The sequence below is a fragment of the Epinephelus lanceolatus genome, chromosome 3 (assembly GCF_041903045.1).
Source record: "Epinephelus lanceolatus isolate andai-2023 chromosome 3, ASM4190304v1, whole genome shotgun sequence".
NCBI classification, from domain to species: Eukaryota; Metazoa; Chordata; class Actinopteri; order Perciformes; family Serranidae; genus Epinephelus; species Epinephelus lanceolatus.
This window is the reverse complement of record NC_135736.1, coordinates 41,985,960-41,997,071: the sequence shown is the minus strand read 5'-3', so window position 1 is coordinate 41,997,071 and position 11,112 is coordinate 41,985,960. Positions and strand designations below refer to the sequence as shown.

General features: G+C 41.5%; 18 non-coding genes across 18 annotated transcripts; 3 read left to right on the top strand and 15 right to left on the bottom strand.

Annotated features, from left to right (window-relative positions):
- The first annotated feature begins 291 nt into the window (after positions 1-291).
- Positions 292-363, top strand: trnac-gca (transfer RNA cysteine (anticodon GCA)). The gene has a single exon. It is a non-coding gene; the product is annotated as a tRNA-Cys (tRNA).
- Positions 364-2,359: 1,996 nt separating this feature from the next.
- On the top strand, positions 2,360-2,431 carry trnac-gca (transfer RNA cysteine (anticodon GCA)). Its single transcript has one exon. It is a non-coding gene; the product is annotated as a tRNA-Cys (tRNA).
- A 716-nt stretch (positions 2,432-3,147) lies between these two features.
- Positions 3,148-3,219, top strand: trnac-gca (transfer RNA cysteine (anticodon GCA)). The gene has a single exon. It is a non-coding gene; the product is annotated as a tRNA-Cys (tRNA).
- A 395-nt stretch (positions 3,220-3,614) lies between these two features.
- Positions 3,615-3,686, bottom strand: trnac-gca (transfer RNA cysteine (anticodon GCA)). Its single transcript has one exon. It is a non-coding gene; the product is annotated as a tRNA-Cys (tRNA).
- A 235-nt stretch (positions 3,687-3,921) lies between these two features.
- Positions 3,922-3,993, bottom strand: trnac-gca (transfer RNA cysteine (anticodon GCA)). The gene has a single exon. It is a non-coding gene; the product is annotated as a tRNA-Cys (tRNA).
- Positions 3,994-4,455: 462 nt separating this feature from the next.
- On the bottom strand, positions 4,456-4,527 carry trnac-gca (transfer RNA cysteine (anticodon GCA)). The gene has a single exon. It is a non-coding gene; the product is annotated as a tRNA-Cys (tRNA).
- Positions 4,528-4,819: 292 nt separating this feature from the next.
- Positions 4,820-4,891, bottom strand: trnac-gca (transfer RNA cysteine (anticodon GCA)). Its single transcript has one exon. It is a non-coding gene; the product is annotated as a tRNA-Cys (tRNA).
- A 950-nt stretch (positions 4,892-5,841) lies between these two features.
- On the bottom strand, positions 5,842-5,913 carry trnac-gca (transfer RNA cysteine (anticodon GCA)). Its single transcript has one exon. It is a non-coding gene; the product is annotated as a tRNA-Cys (tRNA).
- A 238-nt stretch (positions 5,914-6,151) lies between these two features.
- Positions 6,152-6,223, bottom strand: trnac-gca (transfer RNA cysteine (anticodon GCA)). Its single transcript has one exon. It is a non-coding gene; the product is annotated as a tRNA-Cys (tRNA).
- Positions 6,224-7,381: 1,158 nt separating this feature from the next.
- trnac-gca (transfer RNA cysteine (anticodon GCA)) lies at positions 7,382-7,453 on the bottom strand. Its single transcript has one exon. It is a non-coding gene; the product is annotated as a tRNA-Cys (tRNA).
- Positions 7,454-7,745: 292 nt separating this feature from the next.
- trnac-gca (transfer RNA cysteine (anticodon GCA)) lies at positions 7,746-7,817 on the bottom strand. Its single transcript has one exon. It is a non-coding gene; the product is annotated as a tRNA-Cys (tRNA).
- Positions 7,818-8,055: 238 nt separating this feature from the next.
- trnac-gca (transfer RNA cysteine (anticodon GCA)) lies at positions 8,056-8,127 on the bottom strand. The gene has a single exon. It is a non-coding gene; the product is annotated as a tRNA-Cys (tRNA).
- A 208-nt stretch (positions 8,128-8,335) lies between these two features.
- On the bottom strand, positions 8,336-8,407 carry trnac-gca (transfer RNA cysteine (anticodon GCA)). Its single transcript has one exon. It is a non-coding gene; the product is annotated as a tRNA-Cys (tRNA).
- Positions 8,408-8,699: 292 nt separating this feature from the next.
- Positions 8,700-8,771, bottom strand: trnac-gca (transfer RNA cysteine (anticodon GCA)). Its single transcript has one exon. It is a non-coding gene; the product is annotated as a tRNA-Cys (tRNA).
- A 661-nt stretch (positions 8,772-9,432) lies between these two features.
- trnac-gca (transfer RNA cysteine (anticodon GCA)) lies at positions 9,433-9,504 on the bottom strand. Its single transcript has one exon. It is a non-coding gene; the product is annotated as a tRNA-Cys (tRNA).
- A 286-nt stretch (positions 9,505-9,790) lies between these two features.
- On the bottom strand, positions 9,791-9,862 carry trnac-gca (transfer RNA cysteine (anticodon GCA)). Its single transcript has one exon. It is a non-coding gene; the product is annotated as a tRNA-Cys (tRNA).
- A 279-nt stretch (positions 9,863-10,141) lies between these two features.
- Positions 10,142-10,213, bottom strand: trnac-aca (transfer RNA cysteine (anticodon ACA)). The gene has a single exon. It is a non-coding gene; the product is annotated as a tRNA-Cys (tRNA).
- Positions 10,214-11,040: 827 nt separating this feature from the next.
- On the bottom strand, positions 11,041-11,112 carry trnac-gca (transfer RNA cysteine (anticodon GCA)). Its single transcript has one exon. It is a non-coding gene; the product is annotated as a tRNA-Tyr (tRNA).

Sequence of the window (11,112 nt, the reverse complement as noted above, 5' to 3'; positions counted from 1 at the left end):
GTGTCAGGTCCTTTTCTTCTTTCATGTCAGATGTTATGAGACACTAAAGGAGGTCAAGAGTCAAACGTTTCTCTGGCTCACACACATATTTGCTGTCTCTCTTAATCTCTATCCCAACAGTCATGAAACGCTGGAGATTCCTGAACTCTTCTGGTGACAATAACATTGGAATGTTTTCTGTACTCATTCAGATGAAGCAAATAGGCTGTAACGTGCAACCCCTGCAAGGTCAGATTTTTGGTATGCTATAACTTTTCATGGATTTCATGGAAAAACAAAATATTTACAGCAGGGGGTATAGCTCAGTGGTAGAGCATTTGACTGCAGATCAAGAGGTCCCCAGTTCAAATCTGGGTGCCCCCTACAGTGGCATTTGGAGTGGATTTAATTGTCTCTGCACTTGTTTAAAGCACAACCTGTGATCCCTACACTCCAAATGGATCCCTAGTACTCCACCCCCATTTTGTAGCAAAAACGCCTAAAATGACATACCCAAATTAAAATGACTGTAGCTTCTGAACTGCTCTGACTACATGCATGCATGAGGTCTTGTCAGAAAGAAAACTCCCTGAAGTTTCTTTTGAAAGTGTCAGAAACACTCTAGGTGATACAGAGACAGAGTAATGGGCCTCAGTAAAAAGTTGAAGATTTTGTCTAAAATAAAATAAAAAATGTCTTTCAGGATGAATAACTGTCTGTGGCTTCATCTGAGCAGGTAAATGACACTATGGGGCTGTAGGCACACTGTCAATGAACATTTGTTTCAAATTTGAAGAAGACTGCTCAAAGTATGATCATTCTACAGTGTTTTTTCCATGAAAAGATCCAGACGGAGCTCCAAAAGACAGGTCAGTCACTCTGCTTCAAAACAGTACTGTCAGTGATCAAACAATACTCAGCCAGCTTCTGACATTGTAATGATTGAAATCAGGTGTGATTATGATAGCTGATGTTGTTTTTGACACAGAAACACAATAAAATATCACCAAATAAAGCCATATGAAACATGAAAGTTATGATCCCACTTTCTAGATGGTATATCTCAGCCAAAAATAGTGGTAGGAGTGAAACTCTTACCTTTTATAAACCAGCTAAGTCCCCACTAATGGCTCCACATAAGATTGCGAGTAATCCTTTAACTTTTCCCGTTGAAAAACGGCATGACATGACTTGTCACCACTCATCGCGATTTTGGACTTTGTGTGTTTAGGCTGCTCTGGTGCGAAATACATAATAAATAAAAGAAAAACAATGTTATTTTTGAAAAGTTGAGAGCTTCCTGAATCCCGCAATACCAAACATCACATGGTTTGATTACGTAGTGCGCCTGGGAGATACCATTTAACAGAGGAGGAGGGGAGCAAGGACGTCGGCATCCTGGCGGAGTTAGAGAGGTTAAATGCTGAACTAGAGTCACTGAATGAAGCACAGAGAAGTTACCTATGCTCTGCAAAGGTCAGAGATCTGAATCATGGGGGAGACCAGGCATGGTTGTAACATTTTGACAATTCTATGTATCTTGGAGCCCTTTCAAGCCGGTGAACTCAAAATATGATACATGTGTACCAGTATGCTATTCAAGGGTGTAGCTGTTACCTTGAAACACAAACAGAAAATGCATGGTCTAGTCTCAGACACATGGAGTGAAATGTAACAGTTCAAGTCATAGTCTGGGTTACATGTGTGTGGGTGACACGTAACATTATGAAATAAGGATTATGACAAAAATCTAAGACACTGAAAGCCTTTTAATCAACATTTAAATGACCTTTTAACAACATTGTTGTGTGTGTATCAGCCAGTCAGTCACAGTAAAAGTTTGCTTGGGGTATATATATATATATATATGTATATATATAACATTTTTTACATGTTGTCACAACTAACCCAGATTCTTGTAGCCATGAACTGGCTTATTTACAGCCAACAGCACAAACAACTTACATGAAAGGTATCACATAATTAACGTGTTGAGCTCGATGAATGAAACTACAAAGCAGGCAATGCTATCACAAACATAAATAAAGTTAAAAGAAAATACTGTCTTACCTCAAAATTAGTTTCTTTTGTCCTTATAAATTTGTCTGTGTCTGCCACAGGATCCTACTTCCTCACATGAGGCATAAGGACTAAACCAAGTATGTGCAGAGTGAATCAGGTGATTCTGAACTTGTTCCTGATTGGAGAAATTGAAAGTGTTACAACCATCCCCTGCCTCCCCTAATAGGAGTTGGTGCTCAGAGGGGAGGAGCACATCTGTTTTAACATAAGTCAGGTGACTGTGTCTATGTATTCATATAGTAAAACAGTTTGACTGACTCTAGGATCAATCAATAGGTTTGACAGTTGTCTATGTGTTGGGGGTATAGCTCAGTGGTAGAGCATTTGACTGCAGATCAAGAGGTCCCCAATTCAAATCTGGGTGCCCCCTACACTGATGTTAGTTGTAAGCCTTTGTCTGTATTTTTCATCCTTTAAGAGTTGGTCTTTGACTATGTTGTTCAGAGTCTGTGTAGCTGAGCAAAAATGGTTAGCACTGAATCCATTGTAACTAACATGAATTCACACTGACCACAGCAGGTGTGCTCTATTGAATATAAGAATGCACACTTCACCCTTGAGGGCTCATTTCCTCTTCCTTTACTTATGAAAATAAATCTGTTGACATAGATACATCCACTGGATCACACTACAGCACAGAGTCAGAAGTTTCTAACAACATGGCAATAGTAAAAAGGTCGTAATAATGTATCTTTTAACTGAGGCAGCACTGTACACAATACATCACAACATGGGGACTGAGAATTATTTTCACTATATCAATAATCCGTTGTTTTCAGCCATTTTTAAAATATATTTGTGGTTTGTGTATACATGTCCTTTGGTCATGTCATGGTTAAAATCACTCTGCACCTACCCCACGATTTCTGGTCCTACTGCTCCTTTTCATCCGTTTTTGTTACCTTTCAGAAAATGTGCACAAATAAGGACAAAATGAGGTACCGACAGAGGCCTTGAGCCTTGAGGCCTAAGGGGAGTTTTTGATTTGTTAAAAAAAGATGTGGTCATACACATGGATTTTAAAAATATGGTGGACTCCGAATCAATGCTTTGCTGATACATCAGCATACTCCCTGTACAGAATGTGGGGGTATAGCTCAGTGGTAGAGCATTTGACTGCAGATCAAGAGGTCCCCAGTTCAAATCTGGGTGCCCCCTATGTAGAGATTTCATGTTTAGTTCAGGCACAGCAGCTCCACTGGTCTCATTAAGCAGTCGTGCTGACCACATGAATGCCATTTGACAATGCATGCCACTGTGATAGACATGGTTCTAGTTGCTGTTCCTAAAGAATCATACTAAAAATGTGTTACCATCATCTTTAAAGTCTATAGTGTTTGCGTTTGATTCTCAAAAGGATGATTGCTGAGTGGATTACTTCAGCTTGGTGTACAGGGTAGTTGATTGTGGGTGTTTTACATTCTGTGGATTCATGTGTTGTTCAACCCATAGAGCTAACACAACAAGCCAGTCAGCCAATTCAGAGCACATTTTGAGATCAAAGTCACCATTTGTTGAAGCACAGATACAAACATAAGCCACAAACACAAGCCAGGGGGCACCCAGATTTGAACTGGGGACCACTTGATCTGCAGTCAAATGCTCTACCACTGAGCTATACCCCCTGACACATGTGTAAGTATGTGATGTGTTGAGAGCTCTGCATCACCCAGCTCAAGTTCCATCAAACTGTTCAAAATGGTACAATGCTATGTTTAATATATTGCATTCAAAGAAAGGTAACACAATATATGTGTTGACATAACAAGCATCATTTGGAGGCACCCGGAACCTTGAGCGTGGGGATCACAGTTTGTGCTTGAGACAAGTATAGAGATAGTTTAAATTCAATGCCACCATAGGGGGCACCCTGATTTGAACTGGGGACCTCTTGATCTGCAGTCAAATACTCTACCACTGAGCTATACCCCCCTGCTGCAAGTATAACTATGTGACGCCTTGAGAGCTCTGCATCATCCAGCTCAAGTTCCTTCAAACTTTTCAAAATGGTGCCATGCCATGATTGATATATTGCGAACAAAGGTAACACAATATCTGTGTTGACATAACAAGCATGATTTGGAGGCACCCAGATCCAATCTAATAGACAATCCATTCACTCTAGTTAGGCATCAAATCTTGACCTGTAGATTAACTATGTGACACCTTGAGAGCTCTGCATTGTCCAGCTCAAGTTCCATCAAACTGTTCAAAATGGTGCCATGCTATGATTGATGTATTGTAACCAAAGGTAACACAATATCTGTGTTGACATAACAAGCATCATTTGGAGGCACCCAGATCCAATCCATCCAATCTAGTAGACAATCCATTCACTCTAGTTAGGCATCAAATCTTGAGTGTGGGGATCACAGGTTGCACTTGAAACTACATAGGGGGCACCCAGATTTGAACTGGGGACCTCTTGATCTGCAGTCAAATGCTCTGCCACTGAGCTATACCCCCTTGACACAAGTGAGACATGGCATTGATCACTCATTCATTTACAGTAACCTAGAGTAATTATGTGATGCCTCAAGAGCTCTGCATTGTCCAACTCAAGTTCCATCAAACTTCAAAATGTTGCCATGCTATTAGTGACACACAATATATGTGTTTACACAGCAAGCATCATTTGGAACACCCACATCCAATTCACCCACTCCATTCACTCTAGCTCAGCATCAAATTTTGAGCGTGGGGATCACAGTTTGTGCTTGAAACAAGTATAGAGATCATTTAAATTCAATGCCACCATAGGGGGCACCCAGATTTGAACTGGGGACCTCTTGATCTGCAGTCAAACGCTCTACCACTGAGCTATACCCCCTTGACACAAGCCAGACATGGCATTCATCACTCATTTATTTATGATAGATCTGGATTAATTGTGTGAAAACTTGAGAGCTCAGCATTGTCCAACTCAAGTTCCATCAAACTGTTCAAAATGGTGACATGCTATGTTTGATATATTGCAACCAAAGGTGACACAACAAGCATAATTTGGTGTTACCGAGATCCAATCCATCCAGTCACTGTAGACCTGTAGATTAACTATGTGACACCTTGAGAGCTCTGCATTGTCCAGCTCTGCATTGACCTGTAGATTAACTATGTGACACCTTGAGAGCTCTGCATTGTCCAGCTCAAGTTCCATCAAACTGTTCAAAATGGTGCCATGCTATGATTGATGTATTGTAACCAAAGGTAACACAATATCTGTGTTGACATAACAAGCATCATTTGGAGGCACCCAGATCCAATCCATCCAATCTAATAGACAATCCATTCACTCTAGTTAGGCATCAAATCTTGAGTGTGGGGATCACAGGTTGCACTTGAAACAAGTGTAGAGATTATTAAAGGTTGATGTGATTATATGGGGCACACAGATTTGAATTGGCAACCTCTTGATCTGCAATCAAATGCTCTGCCACTGAGCTATACCCCCCCTTGGCAGAAGCTAGACAAGGCATTCATCACTCATTTATTTACAATAACCTAGGGTAATTATGTGACATCTCGAGAGCTCTGCATTGTACAACTCAAGTTACATCAAACTTCAAAATGGGGCCATGCTATTATTGATATATTGCAGCCAAAGAAAGGTAACGAAATATCTGTGTTGACATAACAAGCATCATTTGGGGGCACCCAGATTCAATCCATCTGATCCAATACACAATCTATTCACTCTAGTTAGGCATCAAATCTTGAGTGTGGGGATCACAGGTTGTGCCTGAAACAAGTGAAGAGATAATTCAAATTCAATGCCACCATAGGGGGCACCCAGATTTGAACTGGGGACCTCTTGATCTGCAGTCAAATGCTCTACCACTGAGCTATACCCCCTTGACACAAGTGGGACATGGCATTGATCACTCATTTATTTACAGTAACCTAGAGTAATTATGTGATGTCTCAAGAGCTCTGCATTGTCCAACTCAAGTTCCATCAAACTTCAAAATCAAAACACCCACATCCAATTCACCCTCTCTATTCACTCTAGCTCAGCATCAAATTTTGAGCGTGGGGATCACAGGTTGTGCTTGAAACAAGTATGGAGATCGTTTAAATTCAATGCCTCCATAGGGGGCACCCAGATTTGAACTGGGGACCTCTTGATCTGCAGTCAAATGCTCTACCACTGAGCTATACCCCCTTGACACAAACCAGACATGGCATTCATCACTCATTTATTTATGACAGATCTGGCTTAATTGTGTGAAAACTTGAGAGCTCAGCATTGTCCAACTCAAGTTCCATCAAACTGTTCAAAATGGTGACATGCTATGTTTGATATATTGCAACCAAAGGTGACACAACAAGCATAATTTGGTGTTACCGAGATCCAATCCATCCAGTCACTGTAGACCTGTAGATTAACTATGTGACACCTTGAGAGCTCTGCATTGTCCAGCTCTGCATTGACCTGTAGATTAACTATGTGACACCTTGAGAGCTCTGCATTGTCCAGCTCAAGTTCCATCAAACTGTTCAAAATGGTGCCATGCTATGATTGATGTATTGTAACCAAAGGTAACACAATATCTGTGTTGACATAACAAGCATCATTTGGAGGCACCCAGATCCAATCCATCCAATCTAATAGACAATCCATTCACTCTAGTTAGGCATCAAATCTTGAGTGTGGGGATCACAGGTTGCACTTGAAACAAGTGTAGAGATTATTAAAGGTTGATGCGATTATATGGGGCACACAAATTTGAATTGGCAACCTCTTGATCTGCAATCAAATGCTCTGCCACTGAGCTATACCCCCCCCTTGGCAGAAGCTAGACAAGGCATTCATCACTCATTTATTTACAATAACCTAGGGTAATTATGTGACATCTCGAGAGCTCTGCATTGTACAACTCAAGTTACATCAAACTTTAAAATGGGGCCATGCTATTATTGATATATTGCAACCAAAGAAAGGTAACGAAATATCTGTGTTGACATAACAAGCATCATTTGGGGGCACCCAGATTCAATCCATCTGATCCAATACACAATCTATTCACTCTAGTTAGGCATCAAATCTTGAGTGTGGGGATCACAGGTTGTGCCTGAAACAAGTGAAGAGATAATTCAAATTCAATGCCACCATAGGGGGCACCCAGATTTGAACTGGGGACCTCTTGAGCAACTGACAGCTGGTAGTGTCATTCACGGCCACTGACAGCAGTTGGAACCATGTCTATCACAGTGGCATGCATTGTCAAATGGCATTCATGTGGTCAGCATGTTCTGGACATGACTGCTTAATGAGACCAGGGGAGCTGCTGTGCCTGAACTAAACATGAAATCACTACATAGGGGGCACCCAGATTTGAACTGGGGACCTCTTGATCTGCAGTCAAATGCTCTGCCACTGAGCTATACCCCCTTGACACAAGTGGGACATGGCATTGATCACTCATTTATTTACAGTAACCTAGAGTAATTATGTGATGTCTTAAGAGCTCTGCATTGTCCAACTCAAGTTCCATCAAACTTCAAAATGTTACCATGCTATTACTGACACACAATATATGTGTTTACACAGCAAGCATCATTTGGAACACCCACATCCAATTCACCCACTCCATTCACTCTAGTTAGGCATCAAATCTTGAGTGTGGGGATCACAGGTTGTGCCTGAAACAAGTGAAGAGATAATTCAAATTCAATGCCACCATAGGGGGCACCCAGATTTGAACTGGGGACCTCTTGATCTGCAGTCAAATGCTCTACCACTGAGCTATACCCCCTTGACACAAGTGGGACATGGCATTGATCACTCATTTATTTACAGTAACCTAGAGTAATTATGTGATGCCTCAAGAGCTCTGCATTGTCCAACTCAAGTTCCATCAAACTTCAAAATCAAAACACCCACATCCAATTCACCCTCTCTATTCACTCTAGCTCAGCATCAAATTTTGAGCGTGGGGATCACAGGTTGTGCTTGAAACAAGTATGGAGATAGTTTAAATTCAATGCCTCCATAGGGGGCACCCAGATTTGAACTGGGGACCTCTTGATCTGCAGTCAAATGCTCTGCCACTGAGCTATACCCCCCTTGGCAGAAGGTGGACATGGCATTCATCACTCATTTATTTACAGTAACCTCGGGTAATTATGTGACATCTTGTGAGCTCTACATTGTCCAACTCAAGTTCCTTCAAAATGTTGCCATGCTATTACTGACACACAACATCTGTGTTTACACAGCAAGCATCATTTGGAACAAACAAGTGTAGAGATCATTTCAATTCAATGCCTTCATAGGGGGCACCCAGATTTGAACTGGGGACCTCTTGATCTGCAGTCAAATGCTCTACCACTGAGCTATACCCCCTTGACTAAAGTTGGACATGGCATTCATCACTCATTTATGTATGCCAGACCTGGATTAATTGTATGACAATTTGAGACCTCTGCATTGTACAGCTCAAGTTCCATCAAACTGTTCAAAATGGTGCCATGCTATGATTGATGTATTGTAACCAAAGGTAAGACAGCAAGCATCATTTGGGGGTACCCAGATGCAATCCATCCAGTCACTGTAGTTCAGAATCAAATCTTGAATGTGGGGATCACAGGTTGTGCTTGAAACAAGTGAAGAGATAATTTAAGCTCAATGCCACCATAGGGGGCACCCAGATTTGAACTGGGGACCTCTTGATCTGCAGTCAAATGCTCTACCACTGAGCTATACCCCCTGCTGTAAATAGTTGTATAAATGGCATCAAACTGTTCCAAATGGTGCCATGCCGTGATATATTGCAACCAAAGAAAGGTAACACAATATCTGTGTTGACATAACAAGCATCATTTGAGGGCACCCAGATCCAGTCCATCTGATCCAATACACAATCCATTCACTCTAGTTCAGTATCAAATCTTGAGTGTGGGGATCACAGGTTGTGCTTGAAACAATTGAAGAGATAATTTAAATTCAATGCCACCATAGGGGGCACCCAGATTTGAACTGGGGACTGCTTCAGCAACTGACAGCAGGTAGTGTCATTTACAGCCACTGACAGCAGTTAGAACCATGTCTATCACAGTGGCATGCATTGTCAAATGGCAATCATGTGGTCAGCATGTTCTGGACATGACTGCTTTCATGTGGTCAGGATGTTCTGGACATGACTGCTTAATGAGACCAGTGGAGCTGCTGTGCCTGAACTAAACATGAAATCACTACATAGGGGGCACCCAGATTTGAACTGGGGACCTCTTGATCTACAGCAAGCATCATTTGGGGGTACCCAGATGCAATCCATCCAATCACTGTAGTTCAGAATCAAATCTTGAATGTGGGGATTACAGGTTGTGCTTGAAACAAGTGAAGAGATAATTTAAGTTCAATGCCACCATAGGGGGCACCCAGATTTGAACTGGAGACCTCTTGATCTGCAGTCAAATGCTCTACCACTGAGCTATACCCCCCTGCCACAAGGATAAATATGTGACATCTCGAGAGCTCTGCATCACCCAGCTCAAGTTCCATCAAACTGTTCAAAATGGTACAATGCTATGTTTAATATATTGCATTCAAAGAAAGGTAACACAATATTGTGTTGACATAACAAGCATCATTTGGGGGCACCCAGAACCAATCCATCTGATCCAATACACAATCTATTCACTCTAGTTCAGTATCAAATCGTGAGTGTGGGGATCACAGTTTGTGCTTGAAACAAGTATAGAGATCGTTTAAATTCAATGCCACCATAGGGGGCACCCAGATTTGAACTGGGGACCTCTTGATCTGCAGTTAAATGCTCTACCACTGAGCTATACCCCCTTGTCGTAGGTGTATAAATGGCATTCAGCACTCATTTAATTTATTATAGATCTGGATTAATTGTCTGACTGAAGTTCCATCAAACTGTTCCAAATGGTGCCATGCTATGATTGATGTATTGCAACCAAAGAAAGGTAACACAATATCTGTGTTGACATAACAAACATCATTTGGGGGCATGCATTGTCAGATGGCATTCATGTGGTCAGCATGTTCTGGACATGACTGCTTAATCAGACAAGAGCTGCTGTGCCTGAACCAAACATGAAATCACCACATAGGGGGCACCCAGATTTGAACTGGGGACCTCTTGATCTGTAGTCAAATGCTCTACCACTGGGCTATACCCCCACATTCATAAATGGAAATATTCGTCCATCATCTTTCAGACAACTCGTGCAGTATAAATGCAAGCCTGAAAACAAACATTAACATTTACATACATAAAATTGGCACGTCTGTGCAAATGTATGCATTTGGACTCTGCTTGTTGAGTCCACTGGGTTTAAGCGTACAAGAGCAACCAGTTGCGCTACACTTTCATGCGTGAAACTGTTTATGCATTAGACACACATAGGTTGTTACTTTAATCATCTTAGTTGAACCTCTGTGCTTTATCTATGAGCAATGCTGTGCTAATCAATAACTTTGACATTTTCTCCACGCAAGTGGTAGAGTATTTGACGATAGGTCAAGAGGTCTTAAGTTCAACTTAAGGTATTCCCTGTGGTGGAAGTGTCATCCTGTTTGTAAGAATGTGTCTCCTTTAATCGTGTTTGCTTAAACTGGGCTAACTGAGATAGTGTTTGTAACATGCTGAGCATACATATCAAATGAATGTCACTATGTTCTTCTCCTCTCTGCAATGGCACTGAAGTGCATTTGCAGACATATTTTAAACTGTATGGTGCTGCATGTTTGATACTCAAGAATAGAATGTGGATAGATCGCTTCAACTAGTTGTACAGGATAGTTTATGCCTCATTCAACATGGGTGTTTCACTTTGGCTTTTAGCAGGAGCCCTCCATGTTGTCTGTGTATTTAGTGTGCTTTTCAGCTGGGGGCCTGTGGGCACAGCTGTCCCTGTCAGCCCAGTTTGAAAGTCAAGCTTCAATGTGGGTATCAAAGCTGTCACTTCCTGACCACCAAAAGAGCTTTGTAACAACAAAGGATTGCTAGGGGGCACCCAGATTTGAACTGGGGACCTCTTGATCTACAGTCAAATGCTCTACCACTGAGCTATACCCCC